Genomic DNA, 12,788 nt, shown 5'->3' with positions numbered 1-12,788 from the left:
CTAATAGCGTGCGGTACCGTTGTGCCGCGCGCTATTAACCCTTTAGATGCGGCATTAAAAATTGATCACCACGTCTAAAATGAAAGTGAAAGCTTCCCGACAGCTCAGTAGGGCTGATCGGGACCACTATGGTGAAATTGCGATGTCTCGATCAGCTAGGATGCAGCAGGAGGTTCTCTTACCTGCCTCTGTTGCGTCCAATCAGCGATTGATTGCTCCAAGCCTGAAATCCAGGCTTGAGCAATAGACCACTGATAACACTGATCTTTGCTGTGCTAATGCAGGGATCTGTGTATGAGATTGGTATGTGCAGTGTAATTGCCACTAGGGGGGCTATAACACTGCAAAAAAAGTGTAAAAAAAAGTTATTAAAGATCATTTAACCCCTACCCTAATAAAAGTAAGAATCACCCCCCTTTTTTCATTAAAAAAAACAAAAACTTTGTAAATAAAAATTAACATTTGTGGTATCACCACGTGTGGAAATGTCCGAACTATAAAAATATATTGTTAATTAAACCGCAGGGTCAATGGCATACGCGCAAACAAATTCCAAATTAGCGTATTTTTGGTCAGTTTTTAGATAATGAAAAAAAGAATAAAAAGCGATCAAAAAGTCCGATCAATACAACATTTTCACCAATAAAAACTTAAGATCACGGTGCAAAAAATGAGCCCTCATACCGGCCGATACGTGGAAAAATAAAAAGTTATAGGGGTCAGAAGATGACAATTTTAAACATATAAATTTTCCTGCATGTAGTTATGATTTTTTTAAGAAGTAATACAAAATCAAACCTATATAAGTAGGGTATCATTTTAACTGCATGGACCTAAAGAATAAAGATAAGGTGTTATTTTTACTGAAATATGCACTGCGTAGAAACAGAAGCCCCCAAAATAAACAAAAAAAAGCGATCAAAAAGTCCCATCAAAGCAAAAATTTTACTGATAAAAACTACAGATCATGGCGCAAATAATGAGCCCTAAAACATCCCCACATACGAAAAAATTAAAAAAATTATAGAGGTCAAAATAGGACATTTTTAACCCCTTAACCTCTTAAAGGGGTATTCCGCCCCTAGACATCTCTAGACATCGCTAGACATCGCTGCTGCAACACCCTGCTATCATTACTGCACAGAGCGAGGTCCCTCTGCACGTAATGACGGGCAATACAGGGGCATCGTTACGTCATGGCCCGCCCCTCGTGACGTCACGGTCCACCCCCGTCAACACAAGTCTATGGGAAGGGGGCGTGGCGGTCGTCACGCCCCCTGCCATAGACTTGCATTAAGGGGACGGGCCGTGATGTCATGAGGGGCGGAGCCATGATTTCACGCTGCTCCGGCCCCTGTATCGCCCGTCATTACGCACAGAGCGAACTAGCTCTGCGCAGTAATGATGGTGGAGTGCCGCAGCGGCGATCCCGGGGTCCCCAGCAACGGGACCGCGGCAATCTAACATCTTATCCCCTATCCCGCTGCTGGGGACCCCGGGGATTGCTGCTGCAACACCCCGCTATCATTACTGCGCAGAGAGAGGTCGCTCTGCACGTAATGACGGGCAATACAGGGGCATCGTTACGTCACGGCCCTGCCCCTCGTGACGTCACGGTCCACCCCCGTCAACACAAGTCTATGGGAAGGGGGCGTGGCGGTAGTCACGCCCCCTGCCATAGACTTGCATTAAGGAGACGGGCCGTGATGTCACGCTGCTCTGCCCCTGTATCGCCCGTCATTACGCACAGAGCGAACTAGCTCTGCGCAGTAATGATGGTGGAGTGCCGCAGCGGCGATCCCCGGGGTCCCCAGCAATGGGACCGCGGCAATCTAACATCTTATCCCCTATCCTTTGGATAGGGGATAAGATGCCAGGGGCGGAATACCCCTTTAAGGACCCAGCCCAAATATACCTTAAGGACCCGGCCATTTTTTGAACATCTGACCACTGTCACTTCAAGCATTAATAACTCTGGGATGCTTTTACCTTTCATTCTTATTCTGAGATTGTTTTTTCGTGACATATTCTACTTTATGTTAGTGGTAAAATTTGGTTGATACTTGTATCATTTCTTGGTGAAAAATTCCAAAATTTGATGAAAAAATTGAAAATTCAGCATTTTTTTTAACGTTGAAGCTCTCTGCTTATAAGGAAAATGGATATTCCAAATAAATTATATATTGATTCCCAAATACAATATGTCTACTTTATGTTTGCATCATAAAGTTTACATGTTTTTACTTTTGGAATACATTAGAGGGCTTCAAAGTTCAACAGCAATTTTCAAATTTTTCAAAAAATTTTCAAAATCTGAATTTTTCAGGGACCAGTTCAGGTTTGAAGTGGATTTGAAGGGCCTTCATATTAGAAATACCCCACAAATGACCCAATTATAAAACTGCACCCCTCAAAGTATTCAAAATGACATTCAGTAAGTTTGTTAACCCTTTAGGTGTTTCACAGGAATAGCAGCAAAGTGAATTAGAAAATTCAAAATCTTCATATTTTACACTCGCATGTTCTTGTAGACCCAGTTTTTTTATTTTTTCAAGTGGTAATAGGAGAAAAAGCCCCCAAAATATGTAACCCAATTTCTCTCGAGAAAGGAAATACCTCAAATGTGTATGTCAAGTGTTCGGCGGGCGCAGTAGAGGGCTCAGAAGGGAAGGAGCGACAATGGGATTTTGGAGAGTGAATATTTCTGAAATAGTTTTTTGGGGGCATGTCACATTTAGAAAGCCCCTATGGTGCCAGAACAGCAGAAAACCCCACATTGCATACCATTTTGGAAACTACACCCATCAAGGCACGTAAAAAGGGGTCCAGGTAGCCTTAACACCCCACAGGTGTTTGACAACTTTTCGATAAAATCGGATGTGTAAATGGAAAAAAATGTTTTCACACTAAAGTACAGTTTTTACCCCAAATATACCATTTTTACAAAGCGCAATGGGAGAAAATGCCCCCCCCCAAATTGTAACCCCATCTCTTCGGAGTATGGAAATACCCCATGTTAGGACGTAAAGTGCTTTGCGGCCGAACTACAATGCTCAGAAGAGAAGGAGTCACATTTGGCTTTTCGAAAGCAACTTTAGCTGAAATGGTTTTTTGGGGGCATGCCGCATTTAGGAAGCCCCTGTGGTGCCAGAACAGCAAAAAATACCCACATGGCATACTATTTTGGAAACTACACCCCTCAAGGAACGTAACAAGGGGTCCGCTGAGCCTTAACACCCCACAGGTGTTTGACGACTTTTCGTTAAAGTTGGATGTGTAAATGAGAAAAAAATTTTTTTTTACTAAAATGCAGTTTTTCCCCTAAATTTTACATTTTTTCAAGGGGTAATAGGAGAAAATGACCCCCAAAATTTGTAACCCCATTTCTTCTGAGTATGGACATACCCCATGTTAGGATGTAAAATGCTCCCCTGGCGAACTACAATGCTCAGAAGAGGAGGAGCGCCATTGAGCTTTTGGAAAGAGAATTCGTTTGGATTGGTAGTCAGGGGCCATGTGCGTTTACAAAGCCCCCGTGGTGCCAGAACAGTGGACCCCCCCACATGTGACCCCATCTTGGAAACTACACCCCTCACAGAATGTAATAAGGGGTTCAGTGAGTATTTACACCCCACTGGCGTTTGACAGATCTTTGGAACAGTGGGCTGTGAAAATGAAAAATTTTATTTTTCATTTTTACGGACCACTGTTCCAAAAATCTGTCAGACACCTGTGGGGCATAAATGCTCACTGTACCCCTTATTACATTACGTGAGGGGTGTAGTTTCCAAAATGGGGTCATGAGTGTCAGGGGTCCATTGTTCTGGCACTATGGGGGCTTTGTAAACACGTGTGGCCTTCAGTTCCGGACAAATTTTCTCTTCAAAATCCCAATGGCGCTCCTTCTCTTCTGAGCATTGTAGTTCGCCCGCAGAGCACTTTAAATTCACATATGGGGTATGTTCTTACTCAGAAGAGATGGGGTTACAAATTTGGGGGGGCTTTTTCCTATTTTTCCTTGTGAAAATGAAAAATTTAGGGTAACACCAGCATTTTAGTGAAAAAAAACATTTTTTTTTTCATTTTCCCATCCAACTTTAATGAAAATTCGTCAAACACCTGTGGGGTGTTAAGGCTCACCATACCCCTTGTCACGTTCCATGAGGGGTGTAGTTTCCAAAATAGGGTCACATGTGGGTATTTATTTTTTGGGTGTTTGTCAGAACCGCTGTAAAATCAGCCACCCCTGTGCAAATCCCCAATTTAGGCCTCAAATGTACATTGTGTGCTCTCATTCCTGAGCCTTGTTGTGCGTCCGCAGAGCATTTTACGCTTACACATGGGGTATTTCCGTACTCAGGAGAAATTGCATTACAAATTTTGGGGGTCTTTTTCCCTTTTACCGCTTGTGAAAATAAAAAGTATGGGGCAACACCAGCATGTAAGTGTAAATTTTTTTTTTTTACACTAACAGGCTGGTGTAGCCCCCAACTTTTTCTTTTCACAAGGAGTAAAAGGAAAAAAAGACCCCCAAAATTTGTAGTGCAATTTCTCCCGAGTACGGAAATACCCCATATGTGGCCCTAAACTGTTTCCTTGAAATACGACAGGGCTCTGAAGTGAGAGAGCGCCATGCGCATTTGAGGACTAAATTAGGGATTGCATAGGGGTGGACATAGTGGTATTCTACACCAGTGATTCCCAAACAGGGTGCCTCCAGCTGTTGCTAAACTCCCAGCATGCCGGGATAGTCAGTGGCTGTCCAGAAATGCTGGGAGTTGTTGTTTTGCAACAGCTGGAGGCTCCGTTTTGGAAACACTGGCGTACAAGACGTTTTTAATTTTTATTGGGGGGGACAGTGTAAAGGGGTGTATATGTAGTGTTTTACCCTTTATTATATGTTAGTGTAGTGTTTTTAGGGTACATTCGCACTGTCGGGTTACGGTGAGTTTCCCGTTATGAGTTTGCGCTGCGGCGAAAAATTTGGCACAGCCCAAACTTGAAGCAGGAAATTTACTGTAAACCTGTCCGTGTGAATGTACCCTGTACATTCACATTGAGGGGGGGGCAAACCTCCAGTTGCTTCAAAACTACAACTCCCAGCATGTACTGACAGACCGTGCATGCTGGGAGTTGTACTTTTGCAACAGCTGGAGGCACACTGGTTGGAAAACCTTCAGTTAGGTTCTGTTACCTACCTCAGTATTTTCCAACCAGTGTGCCTCCAGCTGTTGCAAAACTACAACTCCCAGCATGTACTAATCACCGAAGGGCATGCTGGGGGAGGTAGTTATGCAACAACTGGAGGTACCCAACTACAACTCCCACCATGCCGAGACAGCTGTTTGCTTTCTGGGCATGCTGGGATTTGCAGTTTTGCAACATCTGGAGGGCTACAGTTTTTAGACCAGTGCACAGTGATCTCCAAACTGTGGACCTCCAGATGTTGCGAAACTACAACTCCCAGCATGCCCAGACAACAAACAGCTATGTGGGCATGCTAGGAGTTATAGTTTTGCAAGATCTGGAGGGACATAGTTTAGAGACCACTGTATAGTGGTCTCAAACTGCAGCCCACCAGCTGTTGCAAAACTACAACTCCCATCATGCCCAAACAGCTGTCTGGGCATGCTGGGAGTTGTAGTTTTGCAACATCTGGAGGGCTACAGTTTAGAGAGGGGGGGGGGTCTGATGACCCCCCTGGGCATTTGCGCGGGTTGCCTGCTGATTGATATCAGCAGTCACCCCGGTCCGATCCCCGCCCGGCGGGGACCGAAATTCCCAAGGGCGTATGGATACGCTTTGGGTCCTTAAGTATCAGGACGTCAAGGCGTATCCATACGCCCTATGTCCTTAAGTGGTTAAGGACCAAGGTCATTTTGGCCTTAAGGACGGGAGCATTTTTTGCACATCTAACCACTGTCACTTTAAGCATTAATAACTCTGGGATGCTTGTACTTATGAATTTGATTCCGAGATTGTTTTTTCGTGACATATTCTACTTTATCATAGTGGTAAATTTTCGTCGATACTTGCATCATTTCTTTTATGAAAAATTTGAAAATTTTGCATTTTTCTAACTTTGAAGCTCTCCGCTTGTAAGGAAAATGAATATTCCAAATAAATTATATATTGATTTACGTACACAATATGTCTACTTTATTTTTGCATCATAAAGTTGACGTGTTTTTACTTTTGGAAGACATCAGAGGGCTTCAAAGTTCAGCAGCAATTTTCCACTCTTTCACAAAATTTTCAAAATCTGAATTTCTTAGGGATCATATTAGAAATATCCCACAAATTACCCCATTATAAAAACTGCACCCCCAAAGTATTCAAAATGACATCCAGAATGTTTGTTAACTCTTTAGGTGTTTCACAGGAATAGCAGCAAAGTGAAGGAGAAAATTCTAAATCTATATTTTTTTACACTAACATGTTCCTGTAGACCCAGTTTTTAAATTTTTACAAGGGGTAAAAGAAGAAAAAGACCTACAAAAATTGTTAGGCAATTTCTCCCGAGTACGGAAATACCCCATATGTGGCCCCAAGCGGTTGCCTTGAAATACGACAGGGCTCTGAAGTAAGAGAGTGCCATGCATATTTGAGGCCTAAATTAGGGATTTGCATAGGGGTGGAAATAGGGGTATTCTATGGCAGTGTTTTCCAAACAGGGTGTCTCCAGCTGTTGCAAAACTCCCAGCATGCCTGGACAGTCAATGGCTGTCCCGCAATACTGGGAGTTGTTGTTTTGCAACAGCTGGAGGCTCCGTTTTGGAAACAATGCCGTACCTAATGTTTTTCATTTTTATTGGGGAGGGGCGAGGGGAATTTGTAGGGGGGGGGGGGGCAAAACAACAACTCCCACCATGCCCTTTGGCTGTCCGTGCATGCTGTGGGTTGTAGTTATGCAACAGCTGGAGGCACACTGGTTGCAATACACTGAGAGTTTGTTACTTAACTCAGTGTTTCCCAACCCGTGCACCTCCAGCTGTTGCTAAACTACAACTCCCAGCATGTATGGTCTGTCAGTGCATGCTGGGAGGTATAGTTTTGCAACAGCAGGAGGCACACGGGATGGGAAACACTGAGTTAGGAAACAGACAATGTTTCCCAACCAGTGTGCCTCCAGTTGTTAGTTTTGCAACACCTGGAGGGCCGCAGTTTGGAGTCCACTGTGCAGTGGTCTCCAATCTGTGCTCTTCCAGATGTTGCAAAACTACAACTCCCAGCATGCCCAGGCATGTTGGGAGTTTTAGTTCGGCAACATCTGAAGGGCCAAATGCTACAGAACTACAACTCCCAGCATGCCTGGACTGTCTGGGCATGCTGAGAGTTGTAGTTTTGCAACATCTGGAAGAGCACAGATTGGAGACCACTGCACAGTGGACTCCAAACTGCGGCCCTCCAGATGTTGCAAAACTACAACTCCCAGCATGTCCAGACAGCCAAAGAGCTTCACTGCTGCCTCTGATGCAGATGCCACCGCCGCCTCCTCCACTTACCCGCCGCTGCCGCCAACCGTGTGCCTCCAGCTGAGAGACTGCCGCCGTTCCCCACTGCCGCGCCGGTACTTGAAAAACGCCGGTAAGTGCCGCAGTCCCCGCCGCAGCTGTCGGCGTCATCTACCCCTGCTCTGCTCGGACTTCTAGCGGCGGGCAGAGCAGGGGAAGTGAACTTTACCCCCCAGTCAGCTTATTCACTGTGATTGGTCCACAGGGACCAATCACAGTGATTGCTGACCAGGACCATCGACAGATGGTCATGGGGGGTGTTGCAGAAGTTGTCCCCTGCTGGAAACAGTGGGACTTCTGCCAGTTAACCCGTGCGATGCAGCGCATCACCGGGTTAACTGAATTACGTCAATTGATGGCGGAATGCGCAAGGGACCTGCTCAATCCGCCGTCAATTGACGTGATTCTGCGGGAAGAGGTTAAACTTACTAATTTTGGTGCTAAAAGTTATTATTTTTTTATCAGAAGTAAAACAAAATCAATCCTATATACAGTGGGGCAAAAAAAGTATTTAGTCAGCCACCAATTGTGCAAATTCTCCTACTTAAAAAGATGAGAGAGGCCTGTAGTTTTCCTCATAGGTATACCTCAACTATGAGAGACATAATGAGAAAAAAAATCCATGAAATCACATTGTCTGATTTTTAAAGAATTTGTTTGCAAATCATGGTGGAAAATAAGTATTTGGTCACCTATAAACAAGCAAGATTTCTGGCTCTCACACACCTATAACTTCTTCTTTAAGAGCCTCCTCTGTCCTCCACTCGTGACCTGTATTAATGGCACCTGTTTGAACTTGTTATCAGTATAAAAGACACCTGTCCGCAACCTCAAACAGTCACACTCCAAACTCCACTATGGCCAAGATTAATGAGCTGTCGAAGGACACCAGAAACAAAATTGTAGACCTGCACCAGGCTGGGAAGACTGAATCTGCAATAGGCAATCAGCTTGGTGTGAAGAAATCATCTGTGGGAGCAGTTATTAGAAAATGGAAGACATACAAGACCACTGATAATCTCCCTCGATCTGGGCCCCATGCAAGATCTCACCCCAGGTGTCAAAATGATCACAATGACAGTGAGCAAAAATCCCAAAACCACATGGGGGACCTAGTGAATGACCTGCAGAGAGCTGAGACCAAAGTCACATAGGCTGCCATCCGTAACACACTATGCCGTCAGGGACTCAAATCATACAGTGACAGACATGTCCCCCTGCTTAAGCCAGTACATGTCCAAGCCCATCTGAAGTTTGCTAGAGAGTATTTAGATGATCCAGAAGAGGATTGGGAGAATGTCACATGGTCAGATGAAACCAAAGTAGAACTTTTTGGTAAAAACCTCAACTCGTCGTGTTTGGAGGAGAAAGAATGCTGAGTTGCATCTAAACAACACCATACCTACTGTGAAACATGGGGGAGGAAACATCATACTTTGGGGATGTTTTTCTGCAAAGTCACCAGGGCGACTGATCCGTGTAAAGGAAAGAATGAATGGGGCCATGTATCGTGAGATTTTGAGTGAAAACCTCCTTCCATCAACAAGGGCATTGAAGATGAAAAGTGGCTTTCAGCATGACAATGATCCCAAACACACCGCCCAGGCAATGAAGGAGTGGCTTTGTTTCAAGCATTTCAAGGTCCTGGAGTGGCTTAGCCAGTCTCCAGATCTAAACCACAAAGGAAACCTTTGGAAGGAGTTGAAATTCGGTGTTTCCCAGCAACAACCCCAAAACATCACTTCTTTAGAGGAGATCTGCACGGAGGAATGGGCCAAAATACCAGCAACAGTGTGTTAAAACCTTGTAAAGACTTACAGAAAATGTTTGACCTCTGTCATTGCCAACAAAGGGTATATAACAAAGTACTGAGATGAACTTTTGTTATTGACCAAATACTTATTTTCCACTCTAATATGCAAATAAATTCTTTACAAATCAGACAATGTCATTTTATGGATTTTTTTTTCTCATTATGTCTCTCATAGAGGTATTGCTATGATGAAAACTACAGGCCTCTCTCATCTTTTTAAGTGGGAGAACTTGCACAATTGGTGGCTGATGAAATACTTTTTTGCCCCACTGTAAGTTGATCAATTTAATCACATGGGCCTACAGAATAAAGTTAAGGTCTCTTTTTTTTACTGAAAAAAATGCACTACGTAGAATCGGAAGCCCCCAAAACTTACAAAATGGCATTTTTTTTCCAGTTTTGCCCAACACATTTTTTTTTCTGGTTTACCGTGGATTTTGTAGTGAAATGGTTGATGTAATTACAAATTAAAATTGGTGGCGCAAAAAAAACAAGCCCTCATATAGGTCTGTAGAGGGGAAATTGAAAGTGCTATGATTTTTACAAAGTAAGGAGGAAAAAACTAAAGTGCAAAAATGAAAAAAACGTGTGTTTAAGGGGTTAACATTTAACATATAGACATACTATATAGACTTATATAGAATGTACTTTCATTATATACTCAAGTATAAGCTGATCTAACTAAGCCGAGGCATAGGGGCTTAGCTACAAACCACAGGGCCCCGGTGTGAAAAATTGCCCTGGGCCCCCCTACCACTTGACGACCCGCTTCCCCAATCCCGGACGACCCCTTACTCGGCCGCACAAAGATATCAGTGAACACAGCACTGATGGGACACAGTCAGGAGAATACACCACTAAATAATTTACTGACAGGCAGGGGCAGACAGACAAAACAAGCATTGTAGAATCAGCACCCCATTTTTCTGGTGGGGGTCCAACTGCTGGGACCCCCACCAATCACCCAATCACCAATCAGATTTTGTAAAGCTATAACTCCCATCATGTCTGGAGAGCCTCAGGCATTATGGGAGTTTTCCAACAGCTGGAGAGCCATAGATTAGGGTACAGCATCACCCATCATCACTGCCGAATTTACAAGTGATTCCAGCTCTGATAGGACAGTCAGGAGAAAACACAATGATATGAATGACCTGAGTGACATCTTCTCTGTTGTCTTTTCTTTTCTTCTCCATCTGGTCCAGACGTCACTCAGGACGTCTTCTAGCTCCATCTTCTCTGCAGAGTCTGATGCCCGAGCATCATTGGTTCCTCACTTTGTTAGTAGATACTCATCCTCTGTATGAAGACAATAATCATTATTATTCTGCTAAATACTGTACCCCCTGAATATAATATTGCCATCCACTTTATCTCCTGAACATAAAACTACCATCCACTGTACCCCTTGAACATAAAACTGCCACCCACTGCACCCTCTGAATATAAAACTACCATCCACTGTACCCCTTGAACATAATACTGCCACCCACTGCACCCCCTGAATATAAAAGTACCATCCACTGTGCTTCCTGCATATAATACTTCCACCCACTGTACCTCCTGCATATAATACTGCCACCCACTGCACCCCCTAAATATAAAACTACCTTCCACTGTACCTCCTGCATATAATACTTCCACCCACTGTACCTTATGCATATAATACTTCCACCCACTGTACCCCCTGAATATAATACTGCCACCTACTGTACCCCCTGAATATAATTCTGCCACCTACTGTTCCCCCTGAATATATTACTGCCACCTACTGTTCCCCCCTGAATATAATCCTCTGCTCTCTGAATATAATACTGCCACATTCTGTACTCTATGAATATAATCCTGCCACACACTGTACTCTATGAATATAATACTACCATACCCTCTGAATATAATCCTGCCACACTGTGCCCCTGAATATAATACTGCCACACACTGTACCCACTGAATATAATCCTGCCTCACACTGTACCCCTTAATATAATCCTGCCACACACTGTACTCTATGAATATAATACTACCACACACCATACCCTCTGAATATAATCCTGCCACACTGTGCCCCTGAATATAATACTGCCACACACTGTGCCCCTGAATATAAACCCTCAAAAATAACCATGCTATGCGCTGTACTCTCCCACACATCATACATACATACATACATACATACATCTTGCTTACACACATCTATCACACACACACATTATTCATACATACATCATGCATACAGTACATACACACATCATTCATACACACGCCACCTCCAAACCCCCCCCAAACACATGCATAATACATAAATACACATACATCATACATACACCCGCCACCTCCAGATCCACACATCATACATACATCCTTCTAGCTTACACACATCTCCACACATCATACATATACATTTTGCTTACACACATCTATCATTTATACACACACATCATTCATACATCATACATACAGTACATACACAAACATCATTCATACACACGCCGCCTCTGGACCCCCCCACACATGCATAATACATACCATCATACATACACATACATCATATATAAACACATATCATACATATACCCGCCGCCTCCAGATCCCCCACATAATACATGTCCCCACATCATACATTTATCCTTCTAGCTTAAACACATTATACATAAATACATACATCTTGCTTACACAACATCTATCATTCATACACACACATCATTCATACATCATACATACAGTACATACACACACATCATTCATACACACGATGCCTCCAGACCCCAAGCCCCCCCCCCACCCCTCCTCTGGACCCCAAATCTCATATCATCCACCCCCCCCTCCTCTGGATCCAAAATCTCATATCACCCCCCCTCCTCTAGACCCCAAATCTCATATCACACCCCCACTCCTCTGGACCCCAAATCTCATATCATCCCCCCTCCTCTGGACCCCAAATCTCATATCACCCCCCCCCCCACTCCTCTGGACCACAAATCGCATATCATCCCCCCCAACTCCCTCCTCTGGACCCCAAATCTCATATCACCCCCCCACACACACACTGCTCTGGACCCCAAATCTCCTATCACCCCCCCCCCCCACTCCTCCGGACCCCAAATCTCAAAAAGCCAGCCATAGTGCAATACCCCTCTCCTCCTCTGGACCCCAGAATTCATATCCCATAACACCCCATCCCGGACCCCAAATCTCATGAACCCCACGCTCCTCCGGAACCCCCCAAGTCTCCCCCAACCAAACCCTCCCCCTGCTCCACTACCTCCTTACCTGCGGCCGCCATTTAGATACGCACCAAGGACTGCTGCTGGTGTCCGGGTCCAGGTGGAGGAAGCGCTGCACTCACAAGAAGGGAGCGCAGTGCCACTGCGTGTCCATTGCTGCAGGCATTAGGAGCCTGCTTGTGTACCAGAGTGTGCTCGGAGTGCTGGGGGGGGGGGGAGAGGGCTTATGTGCATGGA

This window comes from Hyla sarda, chromosome 1 (genome assembly GCF_029499605.1).
Source record: "Hyla sarda isolate aHylSar1 chromosome 1, aHylSar1.hap1, whole genome shotgun sequence".
NCBI classification, from domain to species: domain Eukaryota; kingdom Metazoa; phylum Chordata; class Amphibia; order Anura; family Hylidae; genus Hyla; species Hyla sarda.
Note: the sequence above shows the minus strand (reverse complement) of the source record.